Genomic DNA, 24,804 nt, shown 5'->3' on the forward strand with positions numbered 1-24,804 from the left:
CTTGACATATGTCACGTAATTCCTCTTAGGCCCACCATTTTACATATATTGAACGGTCACGTAGTATTAATTTTAAGAGTTTTGAAAGATCAAGGGCTAGTATTTTCTGATTAACGTGGAATTTTCTAGCCGATTTTAGTTGCTTCTAGTTCACCTTATAATACTTTTAATATATAATAGAATGATATACCTGGTGCCTAAAAAACATATATGAGTTGTATAAAAATGCTTGAATTGAACTACCATTTCCTTCTGCTCCTCGTTGGGTTCGACACTCTTACTTATCCAAAGGACTACTATTGATCCCCTATATTTGTGGGTCATCGCGCGTGCGCACGCACGCACGCCAAATAACTGGAGTTAGATTGTAATTCAAGTGTTGTAGATGGCTTGTAAAGATGTGCTTGGATATACAAAATGGGGTCAGCCTAAATCCATGTGAATATATGGAAAGACAAGAAGAACCAGAAACATTCTCGGCTGGTAAACACTTTATATTCAGACCATAAATTTCCCAACCACCAAGAAACATACAACGATTACATCCCATGTTATTCTTAAACATATCATATCTACTATACAATCAAAGTTGTTAAGACATAAACATTCTTCAGGGTTTTGACTATTTATTGTTTCTCATTGTTGATAGGCGCCAAGAACAATTCTCTGATTTGCCTTTTCTTCTGATAATACGGTTCCCCAAAACCATCCCCATCTTGGTAAACACAATGCGAAATTCGGGCCAAATTTACACAAGTCTTGGCAAAATGTCTAGAAAATTTATAATGTTCGAAGGCGTCTATGTTAATTGACTTCCAAGCATCCATTATAAGGTCTTCCATGGCATCACGGAAATCTTTCTCACCAGAGTTATTCTCTGACATGTGGATAGCTATCGAAGATGGTACATCCCCTCTCTCTAGCTCGGCCTGTTATGCACACAAGACAAGTGGAGATAAATGTCATGAGATCTTACAGAAAGATTCAAATCCGGTGATCAAACTTGCAAAAAGGATTGGTCGATTGCCCTTACAGAGTGTGTCGCAGAGTCGTTGCAAAGTCGAACTATTAATGACACAGAATGAACTAATCTCGTGTATCTTCCAACTTTATCAGGAGATTCTGAGGTGAGTTTTGCTTCCATGCCGAGTAGGGGAAACACATGTTGTAGCAGCAGAGGCCCAGTGGACGTAACTGATCCATTATTGAGGTACCCTTGAAGTGTTGGTTTGTGGTTTCCATGGTGCCACTTTGCCTCCACTAGGTATGACTCGGTCACATCATGCCACTGCCATTTATGTAGAATTTATGACAGTCCTTTTAGTGGACATATCTATACCCTATTAGGAAGTGAAATTAAGTATATATGAACATACCGATTTTTGAAGGACACGACGAGCATCAAAACCATGTTGTTTTAACACATTTTCAGCCACCTCACATGATGTGTTGTACATAACGGCGTAGAGTGCTTTCATGTATTCAGGGAGTCGTTCATCGGGACTTTCTTCCCATCTGACAATATTATTTGAGAACTTTTTAGATAATTTCAAAGCTCCATTCAAGATGAAATTTTTGCTTTGTTTTGCATTCAAGGCGAAACTATCGTGTCTTGTGTACACATGCTAGTCTATGATAAGAAGATTATTTCAATGACGATAAGAAAATTATTTCAGTGATTAATCTTGCTAAATTCTGTATCTTTCATTTTTAGCTGCATGCATTTGTCGAAAAAGTACAACCACATATATTTTACCTTCTAATGGCATCAGTGGACAGGACGAGTTCATCAAGAGTTCAATACACATCATAAACATCATCCAACTGAACTGCTAGATAAATGACTTTAGCAAGAACTTCCCGACATGCTCCGTCGTTTGGCTCCCACACTATTCCATTTGCGTAATGGTAGCACTCCATGAGACGGTCCCTCGCAAACCCCAATTTTTACCAAGGGCAATATCCTCCCTCCACCTACAATTAAGCCAATGTTTACTATCTTAAAGGACTTCAAGTAATTATATATATGCAATGAGATGCAAGAAGTTCTTTTAGACAATAAAATATAGATATAACTCCTAGACTCTGCATGACAGGATGCACACAATCCATCTACTATGGGGAGTAATTAGCGAGGTTTAATTTAATTGTAGGTTTCTTCAAGCTTAATTACCTCACGAGTCTCACAAGTTCTTGCTGACGGACACTTTGCACATGGTTAAAGTGCATCGTTGCGAATCCAAGGAGTAACGGATCAGAATTGCTCACGTCGCTAGCATAGTGATCTATGAACCATCTTGCTTTTCTAGTCTAGGAGACCTCCGGTGCAATGGGAGATCCAAGGCATGAACCACACTGCGTTGTAAGCGGGGTTCCATGGACGGCAAGAGTTCTCTAAGAGCATTTACAGAAAATGCTTTTGCCTCGTCTAATGTTTCCTCGCCTCCAAATGCAAGGTATGAAGCCTCATAGACTGAGAGGAGTCCCTTCACATCATTTTTCAGACATTCTACATATATTGATACCATGAAATAATATCAGTTAAGTACAAAAAAACATACAACATTCTGAAGGCTACAAGTGCACATGTGTGGACTTTAATTTAGTGATCGACTATATATGTAGACGTCTCAGATAGCAGAAATCAGATTGCTTAGAGCATCTTCAACAGGCGCGCCAAACTAGCGCCGCGCCGCAAAATCCCCCCTTTTAGCGCGCGCGCAACCGAAATAGTTGCTCCAGTGGGCGCGCGAAAACCGCGCGTGCGGCATACGTAGTCCAGCGCGCGGGCCGAAACGCAATCGCGCGCCGCTTATTTGCTGCGCCCGCTCCCGCGCGCTGGACTCTCGCGCGCTCGCTCGCACCTCCCACCCCCCTCCAGCCGCGCCGCCGCCGCCGACCGCGCCACCCGGCGACCGTTTCGGCGCTTCCCCAGCCTATCCCCGCCCCGTGCGCGCTTTCTCCGGCGCCCCTCTAGTCCCGCCGCCCCGCGCGCGTGCTAGTCCTCCGACGAACAGCGCCCGCGCGCTCGCTGCCGCTCGGCGCCCGCGTGCGTGTTCGTCTAGTTTGATGTGATCAATCCTGTGGGTGAATTTTCAATAATTGGTATCTAGAGCAAGGTCAATTTGAAGCTGCGCTTGTCCCGGGGTGGCGACCCGACTAGCACCTCGGGACGGGCAATACAGTCGCTAGTGTAGCGACGAAGAGCGGCAGACGATTTAGTCGTTGGGTGGTGCAGCGACGAGGAGGATCGGGCGATACAGTCGTTGGTGTAGCGACAACTAGAAGCGGGCGATATAGTTGCTGGGATGCAGCGGCGAGAAAGAGTGGGCAATAGTCGTTCGAGCAACGACGTGGAGGATCGGATGGTTGTCATTCGGCGGAGTGTTGATGAGAAGGCAGTAAGGACGTTGTCGCAAGCAAGGCGGCGGTTGATTGTCAGTTGGCGAATTTCCAACAATATCTCCATCCCGAAGAAGAATCTATGTTGTACGAATCTATCTAAATACATATTATATTACTGAACTAAAAGACAAAAATACTATTAAGCCGCGCTTGGACCTCGTTTTCCAGCCGATATACACCTATAAAATAGGGAAAACATTCGGCCGGTCGCGGCTGACCATACATGGTCCCATGGGACCTATGCTTTCAAAGCGACGTTTGGCTGGGATCCAGCCTTATCTAATTGTACGAGACCCATGCATGGCTAGCTACTTCCTTATCTTCTTCCTCCCTTGTTTCTCTAACAACCATCCATTCCTTTCCACATGTTTTCCACATGTCTCTGATCCATTGCTCTCTCACCATCTCTTTGCAAATGTCCATGGCATCTTGGTTGTCGCAAAACACAGCAACTAGGCGGGGCAAAAAGCTGCAACCCCTAGCTGGAGGTGTTGGAACCGACTGGGCGAAAAGCTACAACCCTTAATTGAAGGTGCTGGAAACAGCAGAAGCTACAACGGGCAACATCGACTGGGAAGCTGCGACCAACTGGGCAAAAAGCTACAACCCCCAGGCGAAGGTGCTAGAAACGGCCATCTGGGAAGCTGCAATGTGGCCATGGTGACCCGTGATATGACTCGTGCAACCGGCGGTGACCCATGTTACAACCGTGCCCTCGCAGAGCTACAACCAGCGGCGACATGTGCTACGCTCGTTTTGGCGAAAGCTACAACCAGAGGCAATAGAGCCCCAACCAGCGGCTAACCGTGCTACAACCGTCCTTGGCAAAAGCTGCAACCGGCCATCGTGTTTGCTACGAGTGTTTCCGGAGACCCTACCATGAAGACCTGACGCCCACCAAAGATGCTACGACAGGCACCACAGGATGCTGCAACCAGCCACCAAGTTTGCTACAAATGTGCCTCGCGACCCTACGATGATCACAATGATGCCGGAGGAACGGCGATGACCTCGTGCTGCGACAAACCACTAGTGCAGAATTGGGCTTTAGCGCCGGTTCGTAAGGGCCTTTAGTGCCGGTTCTATAACCGACACTAAAGGGTGGGGACTAAAGCCCCCCCCCCCTTTAGTACTGGTTCGCCACGAACCGGTGCTAAAGTGCCACCACGTGGCACGAGACAGGCCCGGGTGCGGGTAGACCATTAGTACCAGTTGGTAACACCAACCGGTACTAAATGTTTGGGGGGTTTGGTTTTATTTTTTATTTTTCCTTTAATTTTGTGTTTTCAATTTAATTTTAGTGATTGTTTTACATTATAATGAGTTGTTAAATCATTAGGTGAAAGTATCACAGATTAGCTTCGATTGGTTGAAACTAATCCGTGTTTTCTTTCATAAATGATATAATAACTCATCATCATCATCATCATCATATTAATACAAAAACTCTTGCATCATATATATCATCACCAACAACAGTATACTAGCTAGCTAAAAATCATTATAGTCGCCATTACCACTATTTAATCATCATAGTCATTACCGCTATCTAATCAGCACCAACACTAGCTTAAAGAAGAAACATTCACTTGTACCAGAAGCAAAGATATCATCGAGTTCAACATGGTCATGATATTATAAGTGTTCATAACACCACAAAAGCAAATCACTCTTTGAGATTAATCAAGTTCAGGATGAAGAACACACACATGAGAGGACAAGTACTAATTAAGAGCATGAGCTAGCTAATAATCACTCCTGCTGCTCTCTCTCAGGTAAAATAGCATAGAACATGTATAGCTCTCCTGATCATTATATTGGAGCATGCAGATGAACCTGTCTCCTAATCGGGGGCTGCGCTTCTGTTTGCTGCCCCCTAGTACTTCTCTGCGATCATTAACAATTTGGCTCCAATATTTCACTATTAAGCATTCCTCGCTATTAGAATTTCTGAATGCAATCATGTGCATTGTAGGATATCTTGGCCGTAAGCTAATCATTGACATGCGACCTTTAGTACCGATCCATTGAGGCACAACTGTCATCGGGAGTCCCTGTTTAAGAACATCGTATAGTAACATTACTTAGCAATGAAGTTTAGCTTGAAAAATAATGTATGCAAAAGATGCACTGAGGACAAATAGTAAATTTTTTACCATCTTTCCTAAATAGATGTGACCGTAGCTCAATACGATCACTATTGGTCGCACGTTTTGAGTACTAAGATTTTCAAATTCAGGAAAATAATTTCTCTTGACAGCATCAAGATCCTCAAGCCATGAAACATAGTGACTTATCTCCTTGCAGTTTAGTTCAGCCCCGGGACAGTGGACGGTCCTGTCTACCAAGCGCGAGACATGTTTGCTTGAATGGAAATAAGCTGTCAATAGAAATTAGTTGTCAACTATTTTTGAATAAACAATATCGAAGACATAAATATGGTTGAGAAACTCACATAATGGTAGAACTGGAGGCGTCTGCACATCGACCCAGATGTCTCTATTACCTTCAATATCATCTTCCGAAGGAATATCAAAGGTGATAACCATATCAGGCTCAAATGCATAAGCCTTGCATAGTGCTTGCCAAGTTTTGCATTCCAAATAGGTGTATGTTTCTGCATTGTATAATATGACGTTGAAAGTATAACCATGCTCGGTCTTCAGGTAAACTATCTTTACCTCCATAGTTTCCATAGCACTGAAACCTATCTTATCCAAGACAAAAATTCTTGCATGGCAAGGGATGCACTAGTAGAATAGTGAAAATTTAAAATTATAAGTTGAAGCAAATGAAGCATAAGTCATGCTTAATTACGAAAAAAGACTTGTCGTTGTGACTTACTGTATCCACTTCGAAGGTCTCATCCAGCTTGATGCTGAAGCGCCTATCATCAACAACAAAATTTCTGTCACACGGGCCGCGCTGGTCTTCACAGTATTCGCACATAATGAAATCCTTTTCGTCGTCAAACGATATTTCCTATGTTCACATAGGTGAAACATTAAACACTTATTAGTTTTATTAATTCAACTAATTCAACTACCTCTATTAATTCAACTAATTCAACTAAGCATTTACTAAAAATAGACTAGTTCTATTAATTTTCCAATTAAAATAAAGTAGCTAGTTCTATATAGTAATATTTTAATTAGATCATCAAATCTCATATACCTAAATTTTTGTACTAAAAATAAACTAGTTATATTAATTCAAATAATTCAATTAAGAATTTATTAAAAATAAACTAGTTCTATTAATTTTCTTACTAAAATATATGAAGTAGCTATATATAGTAATAATTTAATTAGATCATCAAATCTCATATACCTAAATTTTCTTACTAAAAATAAACTAGTTCTAATTCAACTAGCTAGTTCAACTAAGCATTTATTAAAAATAAACTAGTTATATTAATTCAACTAGTTCAAATAATCTCATATACCTAATTAATATCTAGCTAATTCATCTAAAATTGACATTAATATTTAACTTTTCTATCTAATTCATCTAACATTAACATTCTAACATTCTTATCTACGTAATTCATCTAATTCAATCATCTAATTAACAATTTGACATGCATTAATCTAAACAACAAAAAAATAGAAAATAAGTAAAAAAGTGTGTGTGTGTGTGTGTGTATGAGCGGGGGGCGGCGGCGTAAGTGCGGCGGCGCGAGACGGCGACGCGACGGGGACGGCGCGACGAGCGGCGAGCTGGGGGCGACGGCGCGAGAAGACGACGTACGGGGCAGCGACGCGAGACGGCGACGTACGGGGCGGCGGCGCGAGACGGCGACGACGGGGGCAGCGACGGTGCGCGGCGGGGGCGGCGAGGGCGAGACACAACGTGCGATGGGCGACGGCGCGGCGGCGGCGGCGATGTCGCGCGAAGCAGTTGAAGAAGAAGTGGGGAGATGAAACTAAATTTTTCATAAGTGTTATATATATAGGAGGGGCCTTTAGTACCGGTTGGAGCCATCAACCGGTACTAAAGGCCAATTTTGGCCAGGTCAAGCAGCGGGAAGCGGCCCCCTTTAGTACCGGTTCGTGGCTCCAACTGGTACTAAAGGGTGGCATTTAGTACTGGTTGGAGCCACGAACCGGTAATAAAGGGGTGTGCTGTGGTGCGTAAAGTTTAGTCCCACCTCGCCGGGCGAAGGGCAGCCGCAATAGTTTATAAACCCAACCGCGGCTGCTCTATCGAACTCCTCTGTAAATTAGGCTTCTGGGCCTAACTATGGAGCGCTGTCATGTGAGCCTGCTGTCCCCTGTGGGCCTGAATTTACATGCTCAAGGCCTAGCAGGCCCACTGGACAGCGCCCCAACAATTTTTTATATAGTTTTTTCTTTTCTACTTTATTTATTTTCTTCTATTTGTTTCTGAGTAGTTTTTTTACATAGTTTTTTTCTTTTCTGCTTTATTTATTTTCTTCTATTTATTTCTGAGTAGTTTTTTATATAGTCTTTTTCTTTTCTGCTTTATTTATTTTCTTCTATTTATTTTTGAGTAGTTTTTTATATAGTTTTTTCTTTTCTGCTTTATTTATTTCTGTGTAGTTTTTTATATAATTTTTTCTTTTTTGATTTATTTATTTTCTTCTATTTATTTCTGAGTAGTTTGAAAGAGAGTTTTCGTCCGAAACCCTGTTAGTTCGAGAGAGAGAGTGTCTAGTTTGTACACGAAGTGCATCCAGTTCTTGCCGTAACCCTCTCTACTCTTTTGCACATGCTATGTGGGTGAAATGATGATACTATGCCAAGTTTCAACATTTTCAGAGTTCATTTTGTAGTGATTTTCAATTTCACGGTCATTTAGCTCTCTAAACAAATCGGTAAATGACTGAAAAATATCAAATGATGTTAGAAAGTGTCGAAAATTGATGACGTTGCTTTGAATGGTGCATACCGAACACAAAAAAGTCTGGAGTTCAAATAAGTTTTTTAAAAAGTGCCCGTTTAACAGATGAGTTCTCGTTCGAAACCTTGATACTCCGAAAGAGATTGTCCAGTTTGTATACTGTCAGGACCCCGATCCCAAGTCACATCGATCTAGCCGGTAACACCTCATATCACTTTGCGGCCTCACGCACAGTATTCCCGCGGGTGTCGCTTTACCATGGCCCGGGACCGTCTGCGCCTTTTGGCTCACGTATATGATAGTGTTGCTAGCATCCATATGACAGAGAACCCGGACCGACATGGCTAGTCGTGAACCCAAAGCGGCACTAACCTATGGGGACAGGCATACATGAATCACATCGAGCATGTCGGTCAGCAACGTGTGAATCCGGGCTGTAGCACTGGGCTAACAGGACTCCGGGAACCCGGGCTGAAGCAGGCTAGGCAGGACTCCGGATGTCACCACGTGACATTTCCCCGAAGCGATAGACACACAAATGAAGTGAAACACATGTCGGCCAGTCAAGTGTCCTGAGCAGTAGTGCTGGGCTAACAGGACTCCGGTGAACCGGGCTGTAGCGGACTACTATGGCTCATGGAAGCACTAGACTACATTTCCCCATAAGAGAGGCTGCCAAGGATAAACAACTAGATTGTCAGATCCCACACATACCAAGCATTTCAATCATACACACAATATGCTCGATATGTGTAAATACAACATGGCATCACAACATAACTCTACAACTCAAGTATTTATTCATTAGGCTCCGAGGAGCGAGATATTACAAACATGGGTCTCATGACCCAACAATCATAGCATACAAATCAAAGCACATGCAGAAGCTTAACATGTCTGAGTACATACATCTACAAATGAAAAAGGCTAAGAAGCCTGACTATCTACCATATCCTGCCGAGGGCACAAGATCGTAGCTGAGGTATCAAGCTAAACGTCGAAGTCCACATGGAACTACTAGCGAGACTGACGTCTCTCTGCAAAACATAAAATAGGCAAACGTGAGTACAAATGTACCCAACAAGACTTACATCAGAACTATCTACATATGCATCGGTATCAATAAAGGGGGTGGTGGAGTTTAACTGCAGCAAGCCAGCTTTGACTCAGTGGCTAACCTGAACTACGACTGCAAGCAACTCTTCTGAGGTGGCGCACACGAGTCCACATATTCACCATTCAATACACCACTATGGATCCGCTCCCGTCTCCCTACGAGAAGGCCATCCATAGCACTCACACTTATCTTGCGAGGTTTAGAGTATCCACTTTCACTTGTCTATGAAGTGTTATAGGCAACCCAGAAGTCCTTTACCGCGGACACGGCTATTCGAATAGATCATTTATAACCCTGCAGGGGTGTACTTCTTCACACACGCTCTCGAAACTTACCACCATGTACACGTCGTGTATCTCGGCAACCTTCAAGCGGAAGCCTGGCGAGGGAGTCGGCCACGACCTGACTAACCACACAAGTCTCTAGTCTAGGTTTATCGCCTATTCGGGTTCCATCCGCGAGGAGATCTGGCCGGAGTTTCGCTCACACCCCCAAACGATGTGTGCAGGGTTCCCGAGACACCAAACGGGCGCCCGGTACACCGTGCCACGGTGTATCTACCGCATCATAGCCCACCCCTAGGGTCAGCGCTACGTACGGCCGCCAACACATATCCTACAAACACCAGAAACTAGTTGCAACTTCTGGACAGAGGACAAGGGAAGTTAATAAGTCGAGAGGGTCCATTGGTTTCGGGCCCAATGCGTGGTAGTAGCTGTTCATGGATCACAAACACAGAACTCAGTTCCTAAGGACGGTTTCAATGAGACAACCCACCATGTACTCGTACATGGCCTCTCACCGCTACCTTTACCAAATCGTGTTCACACACTTAGCTGACACATAGTAGGACATGTTCACACACCATTCCAATTGATTCCCAATGAATCAGACCCGACACAACTCTATGCAATAGCAGGCATGACAAACAAGCATGAATGAGTAGGCACATCAGGGCTCAAACAACTCCTACTCATGCTAGTGGGTTTCATCTATTTACTGTGGCAATGACAGTTCATGCAGAGGAAAGGGGTTCAACTACCGCAGCATGTAACAGTTGAATTGTTGTTGTCCTAATGCAGTAAAAGAGAGCAGGAGCGAGAGAGTGGGATTGTATCGGAATGAACAAGGGGGTTTTGCTTGCCTGGCACTTCTGAAGATATTATAGCTCTTCATCGGTGTCATCGAACTCATCGTCGGGAGCACGTCTATCGAGAGGGGACAAATACCGGCAGCAGAGAAGGAAAACACAATCAATGCAATGCACAATATGATGCATGATCATGACATGTCAATATGTTGTGTTGGGCTAATGCATCTACAACCAGGGTGGTTTGAGCTGATTCAAATGCAAACTCAAGTTATGGGTTTATAAAGTGCATTAACATGTTTTGAGCTAAACAACAATGTTAAGTTGCTTAAACATGCATGAAACCAGCACAGATGGATAGGATTTTTTTGATCATTTTTCATATATAAATTATTTCATTCTGAGTTATAGAATAATTTCTATGATTTTTTGAAGTTTATACTATTTTCTAGAATTTCTAAATCATTTCTAAAATAGAAATAATCCAGAACTGGTTTATTGTGTCAGCCTGACTGTCGGGGGACTAATCCACGAGCACCTATGGGACCGGCGGACCGAGTCCCTTTCGGTTCGGCGGGGGCGAGGGTCGCACGAAGAGCGGATCGAGGCGAAGCACATGAGCAGTTTACCCAGGTTCGGGCCGCACGGATGCGTAAAACCCTACTCTTGCTTTGTGGTTTGTATTGAGTTCTTGCTCGGGAGCGCGGAGTGCTACAGTACACCCCAGCAGCCAACGAGACCGAGCGTGAGTGTTCTCTTCCTCCCCCTCCCCCCTCTACGTTGCGCATGGGCCTCCTTTTATATGCTCAAGGGGTCACCGACAGGTGGCAACGTAGACAAGGGTAAAAATGGAAAGGTGTTGCGGTTGGTACAGCTACCTGCTATAGTGTATCATACCTAACCCTGACGGCAGGGGACCAAGGCATTAAATGCCCATCTGCGTCGCCTAAATAGTGCAAAAGGGACCATCAGGGACGCCACCGCTCGCCACGATGGCAATCTTGTCAGTGTCGCTTGCCACCGCGCACCGCTGGCTGCAGAACCTCCTGCCACGTACGCCTGGAAGGGTCCCGGAGCGACACTTTGGTGGATGTGCTGGAGCGCGGGCACAGAGTGGTGGCTTGCCGCGGCAAGCGCCTTGCCGCGGTCGTTGTCTTGTCGCATCCGGGAGCTTGTCGCTCACCGGGCCTTGCCGGGACGCGTGGCGCGTCGCGGCAAGTTCCTTGAGATGCCTTGGTTGGCCTTCCGGCAAGCTCCTCTTGCTGGGGTCTTGTCTCCTTGGCTTGGATACTTTGTCCTTGAATGGCTCCAAAGGAACCACGGAGGACCTTGGCGGTCACTCGGCAAGCCTTGCCGCGGGATGGTGCGACCGCCCGTGCACAAGTTCGGGATACTAGGGTACCCCTACTCTAGTACACCGACAGGAGCCCCCGGGCCTGGGCCATACACGGTGCTGAGCGCTGTTGGGCCAGGCCCAAAACAGGGCATGGGCACGCGCGGCCTGGGTTACGCTGTATCTCTCCCCTTATCCACCGCCCCCTCCCCGAACGGCACACGTTGAATGCGGCGTCGTGGGAGAGATCGTGGGTGGTTTCTTTATTCGGAAAGGCGGAACGTCCACCCCCTCCCTCTTTATAAGCATGGGAAACAGGGGTAGTTCGCCCATTCGCTGGTTGCTACTCCAATCTCGGAAACCTCCGCCGCTCCCTCGTCTTCCCAAAGCTGAAAGAGAGCAGCGCCCCGCCCCCCATCGCCACCAGCACCACCAACGCCGTCGACCTCCTCCACCACTTCCGCCATGGCTCCGAGAGCCGACAAAGGGAAGGTTGTGAAGTCGACCGAGGCGCAGCGGCTTGCGGCGCTGCGAAAGGAGCGGACAATCTTCCCCCCCCCAAGCTCGCCGCGAGGGAGCTGAGGGAGAATTACTACCTCTTCTGGTCGACGGAGACGCGAGCGCATCCGTGCACGAAGGTACTTCTAGCCGCCGCTTGGAAAATGGCTCCAAATGGATATCCTTTCTTCGCCTTGTTCTTCTACTGCGGGCTCTGCCCGCCTTTCTCTGAGTTTTTCTGCGATATTATGAACACCAAGACGCTGGACGGCGCCAAGGAGTAGGAGGTGGCCTTGAAGGAGGAGATCAAGGCCGACAAGGCGCTGCTGGCGAGTGCTGCCGCCGCCCAGAATGCTTTTAGGGAAAATGTGGAGCACTGGACGGAGGGTCTCGTGAAAGCTGCCGTAGATATCGACAGGGAGCTGGCGCAGCTGGGGGTGGAGGATCTCGGGTATCCCTCTGATGAGAACCTCCAATCCAGCGCCAAGCTCACCTTGTTCTTCAAAGGCGCGGCGACGGCCCTCCAGCGGCTCCGGGAGAAGATCCCAAAGCAGCTGGCCGACGAGTCGCGCAAGATCTGCGCGGGAGCTCTTCAAAAGGTGTTGGTGAAGGTGGCCTTCCGCAACCCGGGCCTCAACCTCACCAACGTCCTCAAGACCCTGCCGCCGGATGCTGATCTGGAGGCGCTCAAGACCCTTGTCGCACCCATTGTGGACAAGGTGAGCGGGATCAAGAGGATTGAGGGCGATCGCGTAGACTAGGCCGCCCACTTTCTTCTTTTCTTGTCGCTGCTGGTCATGTTATGAGAACAATCTGTTAGAGCCGCGACAAGCTACCTTGTAATATAACTCTATTCCGGGTAATGATTGCAATGTTATTCCCTTTACTTGATTCCTCCCTTTGTATGTTTTTGCCCTACGCTTTTAGGGAACTTGCCGGTGCAGGCACCTTAGCCGCGAGCGCTGAGTGCGGGACGTCAGCAGCCTGCTGGCGGTGCCGCTACCGACAAGAAACCTTGTCGCAACTAGTCGCAGCTCACTTAAGTTGTTGAGCAGACTCGAAACGAAGTAAGGGCGCAACTAGCTACGAGTTGGTTCCTCCGCGCACAGTTTTTCCATACAAAGTGCGGTCGTTCAAGGAAGATAACTTAAAAATTTAAAAAATCTAATTGCTCAAACTTTGGCAACTTCGCTTTTCTGTTGTTTGCTTCCCGGTAAGGCGAAACTTTCTTGAACGACACCTGGTCCATACTATTATCTTCTCCTTTCCCCCCGGCAAACTTGTGGGCGAGGGAACCTTCCTTTCCTTGAGAAAAAGAAAGAGGAGAAGATAAAGATATGGAGCCTTATGGCTTGTTATTGCTTACCGGGGAGTAGGTGCTGCACAAAGTGTCAGATCACATATGCAAAAAATAGAAAGCATGAAATTGACAAGATGTGCGGAGCATATGAGCTTTACTTATGCAAGGGGTCTGCGCCCGGCTTTGTACTAAGGATTACATGCAACAGCGGCAAGACTTGTACAAAAGGTGGTTGCCGGAACAGGTTCCGGCAACCGCGCCTTACGGGTAAAACTTACGAAGATGCTCAATGTTCCAGGAATTTTTCACCGGAATGCTATCTTCGGTCTCAAGGCGGACAGCGCCAGGCCTAGTGACTCGTTTCACCCGGTAAGGGCCTTCCCACTTCGGCATCAACTTGTTGGAATTCTTGGCGGACTGAACACGCCGAAGAACAAGGTCGCCTTCCTCGAGACTTCTGGCGTTAACTTTGCGGCTATGGTAGCGGCGCAAAGCTTGCTGGTAGCGAGCAGCTCGTACAGCAGCCTGAAGACGGTCTTCCTCAAGGAGTAGCGCGTCATCTTGTCGCAGCTGCTCTTGCTCAAGCTCATCATAAGCGAGCACTCAAGGTGACCCGTATACGAGTTCCGTGGGGAGAACTGCCTCTGCTGCATAGACTAGAGCGAAAGGTGTCTGGCCAGTGGCTCAATTTGGCGTCGTCCTGATCGACCAAAGAACCACCGGCAGCTCCTCGATCCAGCTTCTTCCGCACTTGTGAAGCCTGTCGAAAGTTCTGGTCTTGAGCCCACGCAGCACTTCAGCATTTGCCCTCTCCGCTTGACCGTTGCTTCTCGGGTGAGCAACAGAAGCGAAGCAGACCTTGGCGCCAAGATCTTGGACGTACTGCATGAAGGTGCGGCTCGTGAATTGCGTACCGTTGTCGGTGATTATCCTGTTAGGGATCCCGAAGCGGCAAACAATCGACCTGAAGAACTTGACTGCTGACTGTGCTGTCACCTTCCTCACTGCTTCCACTTCCGGCCACTTTGTGAACTTGTCGATTGCAATGTACAAGTACTCAAAGCCCCCGACTGCTCGGGGAAAGGGGCCGAGGATGTCGAGCCCCCAGACCGAAAATGGCCAGGATAAAGGGATCGTCTGGAGAGCTTGAGCTGGTTGGTGTATCTGCTTGGAATGGAACTGGCACGCTTCACACTTGGTTACTTGTGCAGTTGCATCCTGGAGGGCTGTCGGCCAAAAGAAACCTTGCCGGAATGCTTTGCCGGCAAGTGCTCTTGCGCCAATGTGGTGACCACATATGCCTCCATGTATCTCTGTCAACAGCTTTTGTCCGTCTTCCCGGTGAATACACTTCAATTTCACACCGTTGAGTCTTCTTCTGTACAGTGTGTTGTCGACAAACTGGTACATACTTGACTGCCGGGCTACTCTTTCCGCTTCTTCTTGCTCTTCGGGAAGTTCTCCTGTCTGAAGGAAACGGACAATCTGATGTGTCCATGCTGGAGCTTGTGGCTCGACAACAAGGACTAAAGGCAAATCTGCTGCTGCGGGAACATCCACTTCTACGGCGAGAACCTACGGCTCTGCCGGAGCTTGACGTTCCCCGGCAAGCTTGCCGGAGCAAAAATTGTCGGGAGCTTCTGCTTCAACGGAACAAACCCTAGGGCTTGCCGGAGCAGACTGCTCCTCAGCGCTCTTGGCGTTAATCTTGGGGACCTTCTTGATGGCGGCTTCGGGAAGCTCTGCCGGAAAATAGTCACCAGAAATCAACTTCCTCTTCTTGCTCTGTCCAGTTGATGGCGTTACAGACGGTTGAGTCAGCTTGAGAACAAAGATCCCTGGTTCCACAGGTAACTTAAGTGCGGCGCACTTTGATAGGCCATCGGCAATGGCGTTCTGAGCTCTTGGAACATGCTCCATCTGTAGCCGTCAAAGTGCTCTTCTAGCTTTCTCACTTCGTCGACGTAGGCTTCCATCAACGGACTCTGATAGCTCTTGTTCACTTGGCAGACGACAAGCTGCGAGTCACCTCTGACAATGAGCTTCTTGATCCCAAGGTCTGCTGCGATCCTGAGACCGGCAAGCAAGCCTTCATACTCTGCAGTATTGTTTGTTGCTTGCTCCTTGGGAAAGTGCATCTGGACTACGTACTTGAGGTGCTCTTCGGTGGGTGCGACAAGCTGCACGCCAGCGCCGGCGCCTTGCAGCGAAAAGGCACCATCAAAGTACATCAGCCACTCTTTGCTTGCTTCCTCGATGGGGATGCTCGTTTCTGGAATTTCTTCATATGGTGTTGGCGTCCATTCTGCTATGAATTCTGCCAATGCTCTGCTTTGGATAGTTGAAGTACTCTCAAACTTGAGGCCAAAGCTTGACAGTTCCAGTGCCCAGTGAACAATCCTGCCTGTCGCTTCTGGGTTCTGTAGTATCCTCTTCAGCGGAAAACGAGTGACAACTGTAATCTCATGTGCTTGGAAGTAATGGCGCAGCTTTCTCGAGTCCATGAGAAGGCCGAAAAGCAATTTCTGCACGCCAGAGTACCTTGACCTAGCCCCCTGCAGAAGGGAACTGACAAAGTAAACTGGGCGCTGTACCATTCTCTTCTGTATCTCCTCGCGCGTCTGCGCAGATCCATCCTTGTCGGGACCAGAGCTTGTCGGGGAAGCCCCCTGCTTGTCGTTGGATGCGCCTGCCGTGGTTGCTGGCTCGTCATCTGCCTTCCTCTCTGCTACTAACGCAGCACTAACCACTTGATTGGTTGCCGCTATATACAGCAGCAACTTCTCTTGTGGCTTAGGTGCGACAAGTGTTGGAGTGGAGGACAGGTATCTCTTCAAGTCTTGCAGCGCAGCCTCCGCTTCCGGAGTCCATTTCATTGGACCTGCCTTTTTCAATATTTTGAAAAACGGCAGGGTGCGCTCAGCAGACCTAGAGATAAACCTGCTGAGAGCAGCCACGCAACCGACAAGTCTTTGTACATCCTTGACGTGCTTTGGTGCTTCAATCTGCTCAATGGCCTTGATCTTGTCGGGATTGGCTTCGATTCCCCGCTGAGACACGAAGAACCCGAGAAGCTTGCCGGAGGGGACTCCAAACACACACTTCTCGGGGTTGAGCTTGAGGCTGATCTTGCGCAGATTTGCAAAGGTCTCGTCTAGATCTTGAATCAGAGTTGCCTTGTCCTTGCTCTTGACCACTATGTCATCCATGTAGGCTTCCACATTTCTGTGTATTTGTGGCTCAAGAGCGACATGGACTACCCTTGCAAATGTTGAACCAGCATTTTTTAAACCGAAAGGCATCCGTATGAAACAGTACGTGCCACATGGAGTGATGAATGCGGTCTTCTCCTCATCCTCTTCTGCCATGAAGATCTGATGGTATCCTGAGTATGCGTCAAGAAATGAAAGCAAGTCACATCCGGCCGTGGAGTCAACAATCTGGTCAATGCGCGGCAAAGGAAATGGATCTTTGGGACAAGCTTTATTAACATCGGTAAAGTCGATACAAAGTCTCCATTTCCCGTTCACCTTGCGCACGACTACAGGATTGGCCAACCACGTAGGATGGAGCACTCCTCTGACAAGGCCTGCTGCTTCCAACTTCTTGATATCTTCTGTGATGAATTCTTGGCACTCCACTGTTTGCTTCCTGACCTTCTGCTTGACGGGCCGCACATGAGGACAAACGGCAAGGTGGTGCTCAATTACTTTCCTGGGTACACCGGGGATGTCAGACGGTTGCCACGCAAACACGTCGACGTTCGCCCGCAGGAAAGCAATGAGCGCGCTTTCCTATTTAGGGTCGAGAGTGGCACTGATGGTGAAGGTACCACTAGTGCCGTCCTCCTTGGCGGACACCTTCTTGGTCTCTGGCGGAGCTACCATTGTCTTCTTACACTTGCCGGTGGAGCTCGATGGTGCGTCCTCGACGGCAGTGCAGCACTCCGAAGAGGTGCGCTTGCCGGAGTGGGCATCAGAACTCTTGCCGGACTTGGTCTTCTTCTTCCCCCCGGGAGCTTCAACGGCAGGTGACTTGCGATCTGTTGCGGCTGCCGCTTCCCGGTAGATCTTGTCGGCGCAGATAAGAGCATCCTTCTTATCGCCAGGGACAGAGATGACGCTTATCGGGCCTGGCATCTTTAGCATGTTGTATGCGTAGTGAGAGGCTGCCATGAACTTGGCGAGTGCTGGATGGCCGAGTATCCCATTGTAAGGCAATGGAAAATCGGCAACGTCAAAAGTGACCCTCTCAGTCCTGAAGTTCACCTCGCTGCCAAATGCTACTGGCAACGTGACCTTCCCCTTCGGCTTGCTCCTTCCCGGGTTGATTCTTTGGAATGTGCCCGTCTCTTCAAGCTCGCTGTCAGGGATCTGGAGTTTCTGGAGTACAGTGGAGGAGATCAGGTTCAAGCTGGCCCCGCCGTCAACTAGCATCTTAGTGACCTTGAGGTTGCGGATAGTTGGTGAAACCAACATCGGCAAGCACCCGACCGCAGTTGTGCGATCAGGGTGGTCCTCAATATCAAAGATGATAGGCGTGCTGGACCATTTCAGAAGCTTGCGTGACTCGACAGGTGGTTCCGCCGCATTGACTTCCCGCACCCACTGCTTGAGTTGGCGGTGCGAAGTATGCAGAGAAGCACCGCCGTCAATGCACAAGACCTCTGTGGCTTTCTGGAACTCCTGCTCACTGGTCTCGACACCATCCATGTCTTCGTCGTCATCGTCATCTTCATCCTTGTCGCAGCCGCGGGGAGGTCTGTCTCCTTGCCGCTGCTTGGCCTTGCCGCGGCGTCCTCCCCGGCCGGCGCGCTTCTTGCCGGATTCTCCAGCGCCTCCTTGGGCCCTCTCCTTGTCGCGTCGCTCGTATTCAGCCTTTTGCTGCTGGACAAGCTGCTCGACCTTCTTGCAGCTCTGGAGGTCATGGCCCTTGGTGCGGTGGATCTTGCAGTACTGCTTGTCGGTGCCGTCCTGCTTGTCGGCGACCGCCACAGTCTGGCAGTTGGTGCATGCGGCAATCTCCTTGCCGGAGCTACCAACTTTGGCTTTCTTGGCGCCACCTTCGTTGCCGGACTGCTCAATGACTAGCACATCTTTGCCTTTCTTCTTCCTGTTGTTCCGCCGCCGGTTTTTCTTTGCCGGGGCAGCATCCTCGCTGTCAGATCCTCCTGCTCCTGTATTCTCTCCGGGGAGTTTCCTCCCTTCCTCAGCACGTGCACACTTGTCGGCCAGGGCATACAACTCACTGACGTCTCTGATCTTGCACATCGCCATCTCCTCCCGCATCCTGCGGTTACACACGTTCTGATGGAATGCGCTGATGACCGCGGCAGGGTGGACATCTGGGATGTTGTGCTGTACACGGCTGAATCTCTGAATGTACTTGCGCAGGGGCTCTCCTTCCTTCTGGGCGAGCAGATGAAGGTCACTCTCTTGGCCATGGGGTTTGTGGCCGCCTGTAAAGGCGCCGACAAACTGATGACATAGGTCTGCCCAGGAGGATATGGAGTCGTCCGGCAAGTGCATGAGCCAGGACCTGACGTTGGGCTTGAGCACCAGTGGGAAGTAGTTGGCAAGGATCTTGTCGTCCAGCCCCCCGGCAGCCTGCACCACGATGGTGTAGATGCTGAGGAACTCCGACGGATGCGACTTGCCGTCGTACTTCTCTGGTACGTCTGGCTTGAAATTCTTCATGCTGGGCCTCTGGACTTGCCGCAGCTCATGAGTAAACGCAGGGCAACCTACCGCGTACGGCAAGTCGCCTGGTTCCCTGGCGCATGCATGTCGACAGAGGGCCCAGCGCGCTGGTCCGATTGATGTCACGCTTCTCTTTGGCGCTCGATGCGAGTACGAGCGTCTTCTTGCTGTCGTTCGTGAAGAACTTGGCGCTGATCGCGATGAGCTCGTGGATCTGATGACGCGGTGGAGTCGCTGTCGAGGTGGATCCGGCGAGTCGGCGATCTTGGCCTTCGGGGCGGAGAGTGCACAGTGGTTGCACCCCCACCGGTCTTGTCGCCACCGGCTCGTGCCTGGCTGACTTGCCGTGGCTGCGACGTGCTCGGCTGCCGTTGAGTGTCGCCGTTGGCGAAGCCGATGAGACTCTGAATGGTGGCCCTCCAGTCGTCGATCTTGTCTGCCGTTGGAGGGTAGTCCAGGAGCAGTTGAGCTCGCGCCAAAGCTTCTGTTGTAGTGGCGGGTGGCGGTGGCGAACGGTGCGAGGAGCGGGATATGCTCGGACTTCTAACTATGTTAGAAGGAGCAGTATCCCGTCCAGTCGACCGTGCCTCGCTCGTGCCAGCATGTTGGCGTGCATGCTGGTCTTGAGCACTCCGAGATCCACCAGCTCGATCTTGGTCTAGCAAACGCATGGTACCGTGAGTACCATGACGCTGCCGGTCCCGCGCCTCCTGAGATGGGCGCGGTGCATGTACGGACGCCGAGGTCTTGGAGTGCGCCCGGTCGTTGTGGGAGCTGGCTACGCCGCCGATGGGCAGCGCAGCCTTGTCCTTGGACCTGGCAGCACCGTGAGCTCCCTCGTCGACGCCCGTTCTTCCGCTGGCGTCTGCCCCATCAGCCGTTTGCTCCGGCGGTGGTGGGTTCGGCGCGGACGGAACAGCCGCCTCCGAAGCCTTCTTCTTTGGCGGCATGTCGATGAAGATGATGAAGATCTAGCTCGTGTGAACGCCGGACCTGGTTCACACAACCTCGACCCCCTTACCTGGCGCGCCAAAGATGTCGGGGGACTAATCCACGAGCACCTATGGGACCGGCGGACCGAGTCCCTTTCGGTTCGGCGGGGGCGAGGGTCGCACGAAGAGCGGATCGAGGCGAAGCACACGAGTAGTTTACCCAGGTTTGGGCCGCACGGATGCGTAAAACCCTACTCCTGCTTTGTGGTTTGTATTGAGTTCTTGCTCGGGAGCGCGGAGTGCTACAGTAGACCCCAGCAGCCAACGAGACCGAGCGTGAGTGTTCTCTTCCTCCCCCTCCCCCCTCTACGTTGCGCATGGGCCTCCTTTTATATGCTCAAGGGGTCACCGACAGGTGGCAACGTAGACAAGGGTAAAAATGGAAAGGTGTTGCGGTTGGTACAGCTACTTGCTACAGTGTATCATACCTAACCCTGACGGCAGGGGACCAGGGCATTAAATGCCCATCTGCGTCGCCTAAATAGTGCAAAAGGGACCGTCAGGGACGCCACCGCTCGCCACGATGGCAATCTTATCAGTGCCGCTTGCCACCGCGCACCGCTGGCTGCACAGCCTCCCGCCACGTACGCCTGGAAGGGTCCCAGAGCGACACGTTGGTGGATGTGCTGGAGCGCGGGCACAGAGTGATGGCTTGCCGTGGCAAGCGCCTTGCCGCGGTCGTTGTCTTGTCGCGTCCGGGAGCTTGTCACTCACCGGGCCTTGCCGGGACGCGTGGCGCGTCGCGGCAAGTTCCTTGAGATGCCTTGGTTGGCCTGTTGGAAATATGCCCTAGAGGCAATAATAAAAGCATTATTATTATATTTCCTTGTTCATGATAATTGTCTTTATTCATGCTATAATTGTGTTATCCGGAAATTGTAATACATGTGTAAATAATAGACACCAACATGTCCCTAGTAAGCCTCTAGTTGACTAGCTCGTTGATCAACAGATAGTCATGGTTTCCTGACTATGGACATTAGATGTCATTGATAACGAGATCACATCATTAGGAGAATGATGTGATGGACAAGACTCAATCCTAAACATAGCACAAGATCGTATAGTTCGTTTGCTAGAGTTTTCCAATGTCAAGTATCCTTTCCTTAGACCATGAGATCGTGTAACTCCCGGATACCGTAGGAGTGCTTTGGGTATACCAAACGTCACAACGTAACATGGTGACTATAAAGGTATACTACGGGTATCTCCGAAAGTGTCTGTTGGGTTGACATGGATCAAGACTGGGATTTGTCACTCCGTATGATGGAGAGGTATCACTGGGCCCACTTGGTAATGCATCATCATAATGAGCTCAAAGTGACCAAGTGTCTGGTCACGGGATCATGCATTACGGTACGAGTAAAGTGACTTGCCGGTAACTAGATTGAACGAGGTATTGGGATACTGACGATCGGATCTCGGGCAAGTAACATACCGATTGACAAAGGGAATTGTATACGGGGTTGCTTGAATCCTCGACATCATGGTTCATCCGATGAGATCATTGAGGAGCATGTGGGAGCCAACATGGGTATCCAGATCCCGCTGTTGGTTATTGACCGGAGAGCGATCTCGGTCATGTCTACATGTCTCCCGAACCCGTAGGGTCTACACACTTAAGGTTCGGTGACGCTAGGGTTGTAGGGATATGTATATGCAGTAACCCGAATGTTGTTCGGAGTCCCGGATGAGATCCCGGACGTCACGAGGAGTTTCGGAATGGTCCGGAGGTAAAGATTTATATACGGGAAGTCCAATTTCGGCCATCGGGACAAGTTTCGGGGTCATCGGTACCGGGACCACCGGAGGGGTCCCGGGGGTCCACCCGGTGGGGCCACCTGTCCCGGGGGGGCCACATGGGCTGTAGGGGTTGCGCCTTGGCCTACATGGGCCAAGGGCACCAGCCCCAAGAGGCCCATGCGCCTAGGGTTTCAAGGGAGGAAGAGTCCTAGGAGGGGAAGGCACCTCCTAGGTGCCTTGGGGAGGAGGGTTTCCTCCCCCTTGGCCGCACCCCCCTAGGAGATTGGATCTCCTAGGGCCGGCGCCCCTCCCCTTGGCCCTCCTATATATAGTGGGGAGATGGAGGACTTCTTACCTTGGCCTTTGGTGCCTCCCTCTCCCTCTCCAACACATCCTCCTCCTCCATAGTGCTTGGCGAAGCCCTGCCGGAGTACTGCAGCTCCATCAACACCACGCCGTCGTGCTGCTGCTGGTGCCATCTCCCTCAACCTCTCCTTCCCCCTTGCTGGATCAAGAAGGAGGAGACGTGGCTGTTCCGTACGTGTGTTGAACGCGGAGGTGCCGTCCGTTCGGTGCTAGGATCTTCGGTGATTCGAATCACATCGAGTACGACTCCCTCATTCCCATTCTTTGAACGCTTCCGCTCGCGATCTACAAGGTACGTAGATGCATCTAATCACTCTTTGCTAGATGAACTCATAGATGGATCTTGGTGAAACCGTAGGAATTTTTTTTGTTTTCTGCAATGTTCCCCAACAGTGGCATCATGAGCTAGGTCTATGCGTAGTTCTTCTTGCGCGAGTAGAACACAATTTGTTGTGGGCGTAGATGTTGTCAACTTTCTTGCCGCTACTAGTCTTATCTTGCTTCAACGGTATTGTGGGATGAAGCGGCCCGGACCAACCTTACACGTACGCTTACGTGAGACCGGTTCCACCGACTAACATGCATAAGTTGCATAAGGTGGCTGGCGGGTGTCTGTCTCTCCTACTTTAGTTGGAGCGGATTCGATGAAAAGGGTCCTTGTGAAGGGTAAATAGAAGTTGACAAATCACGTTGTGGCTTTCACGTAGGTAAGAAAACGTTCTTGCTAGAACCCTACTTCAGCCACGTAAAACTTGCAACAACAATTAGAGGACGTCTAACTTGTTTTTGCAGCAAGTGCTTTGTGATATGATATGGCCAAAGTTGTGATGAATGATGAATGATCTATATGTAATGTATGAGATGTTCATGCTATTGTAATAGGAATCACGACTTGCATGTCGATGAGTATGACAACCGGTAGGAGCCATAGGAGTTGTCTTTATTTTTGTATGACCTGCGTGTCATTGAGAAACGCCATGTAAATTACTTTACTTTATTTCTAAATGCGTTAGCCATAGTAGTAGAAGTAATAGTTGGCAAGCAACTTCATGGAGACACAATGATGGAGATCATGATGATGGAGATCATGGTGTCATGCCGGTGACAAGATGATCATGGAGCCCCAAGATGGAGATCAAAGGAGCTATGTGATATTGGCCATATCATGTCACTATTATTATTTGATTGCATGTGATGTTTATCATGTTTTTCGTCTTGTTTGCTTAGAACGACGGTAGTAAATAAGATGATCCCTCATAATAATTTCAAGAAAGTGTTCCTCCTAACTGTGCACCGTTGCGATAGTTCGTTCGTTTCTAAGCATCACGTGATGATCGGGTGTGATAGATTCCAACGTTCACAAACAACGGGTGTAAGAAAGATTTACACATGCAAACACTTAGGTTGACTTGACGAGCCTAGCATGTACAGACATGGCCTCGGAACACAGAAGACTGAAAGGTCGAGCATGAGTCGTATAGAAGATACGATCGACATGTAGATGTTCACTGAGTTGACTAGTCCGTCTCACGTGATGATCGGACACGGCCTAGTTGACTCGGATCATGTTATACTTAGATGACTAGAAGAGGGATGTCTATCTAAGTGGGAGTTCATTGAATAATTTGATTAGATGAACTTAATTATCATGAACTTAGTCTAAAATATTTACAATATGTCTTGTAGATCAAATGGCCAATGTAGTCCTCAACTTCAACGCGTTCCTAGAGAAAACCAAGCTGAAAGACGATGGCCGCAACTACACGGACTGGGTCCGGAACCTAAGGATCATCCTCATAGCTGCCAAGAAAGATTATGTCCTACAAGCACCGCTAGGTGACGCACCTGTTCTCCCTGCAGAACAAGATGTTATGAACGCTTGGCAGGCACGTACCGATGACTACTCCCTCGTTCAGTGCGGCATGCTTTACAGGTTAGAGCCGGGGCTCCAAAAGCGTTTTGAGAGACATGGAGCATATGAGATGTTCGAAGAGCTGAAAATGGTTTTTCAAGCTCATGCCCGGGTCGAGAGATATGAAGTCTCTGACAAATTCTTCAGCTGTAAGATGGAGGAAAATAGTTCTGTTAGTGAGCACATACTCACTATGTCTGGGTTACATAACTGCTTGACTCAGCTGGGAGTTAATCTCCCGGATGACGCGGTCATTGACAGAATCCTCCAGTCGCTTCCACCAAGCTAGAAGAGCTTTGTGATGAACTTCAATATGCAGGGGATGGAAAAGACCATTCCTGAAGTATTTGCTATGCTGAAATCAGCTGAGGTAGAAGTCAAGAAGGAACATCAAGTGTTGATGGTGAATAAAACCACTAAGTTCAAGAAGGGCAAGGGTAAAAAGAACTTCAAGAAGGACGGCAAGGGAGTTGCCGCGCCCGGCAA

At 49.0% G+C, this 24,804-nt stretch overlaps 1 pseudogene; it reads right to left on the reverse strand.

Annotated features, from left to right (window-relative positions):
* Positions 1–626: 626 nt before the first annotated feature.
* Positions 627–24,804, reverse strand: part of LOC119357401 — an 83,793-nt pseudogene continuing 59,615 nt past the window's right edge.

Source organism: Triticum dicoccoides, chromosome 2A (assembly GCF_002162155.2).
Source record: "Triticum dicoccoides isolate Atlit2015 ecotype Zavitan chromosome 2A, WEW_v2.0, whole genome shotgun sequence".
Lineage (NCBI taxonomy): Eukaryota > Viridiplantae > Streptophyta > Magnoliopsida > Poales > Poaceae > Triticum > Triticum dicoccoides.